Source organism: Choloepus didactylus, chromosome 3 (assembly GCF_015220235.1).
Source record: "Choloepus didactylus isolate mChoDid1 chromosome 3, mChoDid1.pri, whole genome shotgun sequence".
Lineage (NCBI taxonomy): Eukaryota > Metazoa > Chordata > Mammalia > Pilosa > Megalonychidae > Choloepus > Choloepus didactylus.
Window position 1 is genome coordinate 70,590,737 of NC_051309.1, and position 5,162 is coordinate 70,595,898.

The 5,162-nt window shown below is 36.9% G+C and overlaps 1 pseudogene; it reads left to right on the forward strand.

Annotated features, from left to right (window-relative positions):
* Positions 1-669: 669 nt before the first annotated feature.
* Positions 670-1,724, forward strand: LOC119528640 (annotated as a pseudogene).
* The last annotated feature ends 3,438 nt before the right edge of the window (positions 1,725-5,162 follow it).

The following is a 5,162-nucleotide window of genomic DNA, read 5'->3' on the forward strand; positions in this document are numbered from 1 at the left end:
CTAATGATATTACATTCACTGAGCTGACATAATAAGTTTCCAGAGAAAGATGACTTAATTGGCAGCCTGTTATCAGAGTACCTATATAGGAGCTCTGGCATTTGGAATGTGCTCATTGAAGCCAGGGTAATTGAGGCATCGGGTAATTTGAGCAATGGTGATTTGAATCATCTGTGTGTAATGTGCAGTGAGTTAGAACATGTGTAGGAAAGAATCCTTTTTATGAGACATTTAACTGTTGAGACCCCTGAATAACCTTGCTATTCTTTCACCCTCCTCTCTTGTAAATGCACTACTAATGCAAGTTGGAAATAGTTTAGACAAATATTCCTGAGATCTATTTTTGTTACCACTCCCAGATCGTAGGATAAGAAACCAAATTTATTTTGAAGAGAAACCCTGACTTTTTACATATTCACATGAGTATATTTTTATGGTCATTCAACTGTCTATACCACAGTTAAAGGAACTGTAGATGAGTTTAATGTTTTAAAATATAGCATGATGATAGTTCCTGAGCACCAAACAGAATATTAGAGTTTGTTAAAGTTGAAGGAAAACATGTTTTCCAGCAACCATTGATCCCTCGGTCCCTTGTCCCTGCTTGGTCCAAAGAGATGTCTATACTTGGCAGAGGCTCCCCCCCCGCACACTTGGGCCTGCATATTTGGAAGGTATTTATACAGCCCAGCCAGAGCATTGAGATCCATGCCAGAAGAAAAAAAAAGAATTTTTATGGAATGGACCAGAACATCAAGATTTTGTATCTGGTGACCTTGCAAAGAGTCCTTGGGTTGAATATAAAGGAAACATAAAATGACAGAAAGGAGAAAGGTTAAGACTACCTCCATGGTTAAAGACAGAGATTTCCATGGGGAAAAATTAAAATTAGCTGGAAAATACATTGCAAAATTTAAATCTCCATACAGTGTGTGAGGAATGTCCCAGTATTGTGGACTGTTGGGGAGGTAGAGAATATGCCACAGACGCAGCTACTATCATGTTGATGGGTGACATATGTACAAGAGGTTGTAGATTTTGCTCTGTTAAAATTGTAAGAAATCCCCCTCCACTGGATGCCAATGAGCCCTACCATACTGCAAAGGCAATTGCAGACTGGGGTCTGGATTATGTTGCCTGACATCGTGGCTTGAGATGATATGCCTGATGGGGGAGCTGAGCATCTTGCAAAAACTATGTCATGTTTAAAGGAAAGGAATCCAAAAATTCTTGTGGAATGCCTCACCCCTGATTTGTGAGGATATCTTAAAGCAATAGAGAAAGTTGCTCTTTCAGGATTAGATGTGTATGCACATAATGTGGAAACAGTTCCAGAATTACAAAAGAAAGTTTGTGATTGGTGAGCCAATTTTGACCAGTCTCTATGTGTACTGAAAACATGCCAAGGAGGTGCAGCCTAATTTTATTTCTAAAACATCTATAATGTTGGGTTTAAGTGAGAATGAATAGCAAGTATATGCAACAATGAAAGCACTTTGAGAGGCAGATGTGGACTCTGACTTTAGATAATTTATGCAGCCAACAAAGTGCCAACTTAAGATTGAAAAACACATTACCCCTGAAAAGTTCAAATACTGGGAAAAAGTAGGAAATGAACTTGGCCTTCTTTATACTGCAAGTGGCTCTCTGGTACATACTTCATATAGAGCAGGTGAATTTTCCTGCAAAATCTGGTAACCAGAAGAAAAACAAAAGCCATCTAAACCTTAAGCAGACAAGACCTTCAAGATCATAGGAATCTTAAAAATATGATTCCATTTGGTAACAGAAGTGAAGCCAGAATGCCCAGACTTCAGTGGATGTATCTAACCTCTTTCTAAGAAAAATGTCAATAAGTTTATACATTTAATTATAATTATTCACTTCGTTTTAGATTTTCCTTTTTGTTGTCATAAATAATTGGTTGCTATGATGTAATAATAAAACATCTTTATAAGAAAAACGCTTATGCAAAAAAATAAACAAAAAAGAAGATAAATAAAATTTTAAAAATGTCTGTGCAAGTATGTGGAAAATTCTTGAAAAACTGAATGAATAAACAATAATGACATCCTACTTATTGAACTGTTTATAAATCTTAAATAACAATTTATTCTGGATTAGAATGTATAAATTCTAAGTTTTGTTCTAACTCTCACTAGCATTAAAAATCTGTGTTTAGGTCTGGCATACTTAATATCAGTGGATGGGGGTGTAGTATAGGGGATACATTATAATACACAAGGAAAGCACAAATACCTAGGAAGGAACTACATAAATTGTTAGTGAAAATTAGTAAAAATTGTTATTCTGAACAAAGAAAGCCGGTGGCCTTTCTACATCATTTTTATCTTTTAAAAACTGAATTTTATGAGTAATCTTTAATCCTTTAACAAAATAGGTTAATAAAAACTATTATTACTCAAAGTTTTATTTTACTAAATAAAGTATTTACCAAAGACTTAGCAAAAAGAGTCATATATATATCATACATATATCACTAATGATAGACTTTATCTTGGTGATAACCTTTTTTTCCCTTTAAGTCAGGTCTCTAGTTTTCCTATGGCACTGTTTATCATAACCACTTTATCTTTAACAAGAAAACTTTTATGCTGCTAGAATCTAATTAGGTGGTGACATTATGAGTGAACTCTGAGGAACAGATGTTTGGGAAAGTAGAGCAACAGGTCATGTCTGCTGAGCACATCAAAGTGTAATAAACTCCTAATGCATCCTAATAACTGGCATCAAAATAACCTGCATAATAGGTTAATTAATACTGCCAATAATGAAAGAAAACAAAATCATTACTTTAAATGACTTCTTTCAACTAATATTTTCTATGGTAGGTCTGATAAGAAGAGGTTGGACGTTACAAAGCAGCCACTGACTTCACAGAAAGACCCTCCTTGTCGGTTCATTGTATACCTCAGCGAAGCAAGGGATCACTGACAACCCATAAAGCTTTTATTAAATTTTAATGAAGAGGTACAGTTGCTAGGATTTGTCGATCTCTTGCAGCTAGCCTGGAGCCGTTTGTAACTAAATATGAGAGTATTTCTCTATGTTGACATCATGGTTACATTTATCTTTAATTATCTATTCTGAAAAATCAACTCACTTTCCAGATTCCCCTGTATCTGTCTATACCACCATCTTTCTTCCAGTCACCCAGGAAGAAAAATCTAGCTAAAATATCCAGGGCATTTCAGTCATCAAATCCTGTCATTGCTTTCCTTGACATATTTCTCAAATCCAGAACCTTCCTTTGAATTTTTATTGCAAGCAACAATAGCATGGGTGGAACCAGGAAGTCCTGGGACCCAGAGACTAGACACACAGGGTTTAAGGAAATGTGTTGAGCTTTGGCTGCTTAGCTTCCATTTGTCTTTCTGTTAGCATTCACCTCCTCCATGATGAATATAGTCTTGAAGGACTCTTGCCATGGCCCTGCACTCCCTTAGATAAGGAGCAGGCAGCCAATTTAAGTAAAACAATTGACTATTCACTCTCAGGAATTTGTGTCTTCAGCAAGAGTAAATAGAGGCTGGAAATGGTTGAGGTTCATTCATTCCAAAGACATGTCACAATCAGACTATTCCTAGAATTCCAGCTTCCTATCCCTGTGGTTATGTCTTAGCTCCCACCCTACCAATGGAAAAGTTTCCAAATCTCCCCATGGATTCTCTGTCCCCCGATACACTTCTAATAATTTCTCTATATCCTAAATTAGGTTTCTTGCTTCAAACCAAGGATCCTTAACTTATGTCAAATTTAATATCAGTTACTGGGTTTCAAGTACCAGACCACAGTGAAATGTATAATATTGGAAAATGTCATCTGGCTAAGGTTGAGTGGAAGCTGAGAAACAATCATACATATTCCACAATGAGGACATAGCTATACATAATTGTGAAGCAGCTTACCACTTCTCAGCATCTAAAATCAAGCGCCCACTTCAGGCAAGGCTCTGTGTATGGTAGAGCTGCTAACATGAAATTTAGTAAGAAGTTAAGGGATTCAAACACTGCTACATAAAGTTCAGATGATGTTAGATAACATAAAGCAAAGAATAACAAGCTCAGCTCTCTGAACTCCCACCTCAAAGCATGGGCCAAAAGTCAAGCACTTTACAAATTCCCTGAAAGAATCTTTTACCTCTGACAACTGCATGGCTGAAAGAGTCAAAAATGAAACTCACAAAGTTACTGTATTTCCTATCAGTGGAATTCACAGAATCAAGGGTTAAATGCTTGATAGAGAAAAAACAGGACCCTGAAAATGGAGATGTCCAGTGGGATTCCAAGAACTTGCCAAATCCAAATCTTAAAATCCCTCTGAAGCAACCTCCCTGAGGTTTTCTTACCCAAGAAAGCATTTTTCCCTAAAACCTGAGAAGAGGCTTCTCCTCCCCATGCTGAAGGGCCTATCACTCCTTGCCTGAAAAAGCTTCCTTGGAGGAATTAAATAATTCCTCATATCAATAGGTCAGCAACTAAAATACAATCATAGTAAACCCTCAGGGAGTCAGAGTCAAGTTCTAAAAGCAGAAAAGAAAGTCTATGTGCATAAAGAAGTAAAAGTTTGTTTATTCACACCAATATCGATATATTGTGTTATGAATAACGCAAGACTCAGTTTTAACGCAGACTTGCTGATTCTCATTCTCATCATGAAAATTTTAACTTCTGGCTGCTTGTGTGCAAATGCACCCTGTTCCTGTTCATACTGTTGATTACTTCAACATCAAAGGAATGGTTCAACCAAAATTTTAGCTGCTTATTGCCTTGTTTCCTAGAGTCTTTCCCCCTCCTGCCTATTTTAACCACACATTCCCATGATCACACCCTGGGCCTTGTAACCACTAGTAGCTGCACCACTTCCAAAAGCTCAAATTCAAGCAATCCACTTTTTTTGCTTTTCTATACACACATAGTTCTCCCAAAGTTTTGGCTGTCTCTTTTCATTTACTCTCCTCTTGGGAAACTTATCCGTGCCCTTGATTTTAATTATTTTTATATGCTGATAGCTCCCATGTAACACCAGCCCAAATTTCTCTTCTGCCCTAAACTAATAAACCCAAATAATCCTGCATGTACCATACATATCCAGTTCTCTGTCTATTGAGTGGCTATAGTGTGCCAGGCACTGTGATAGGC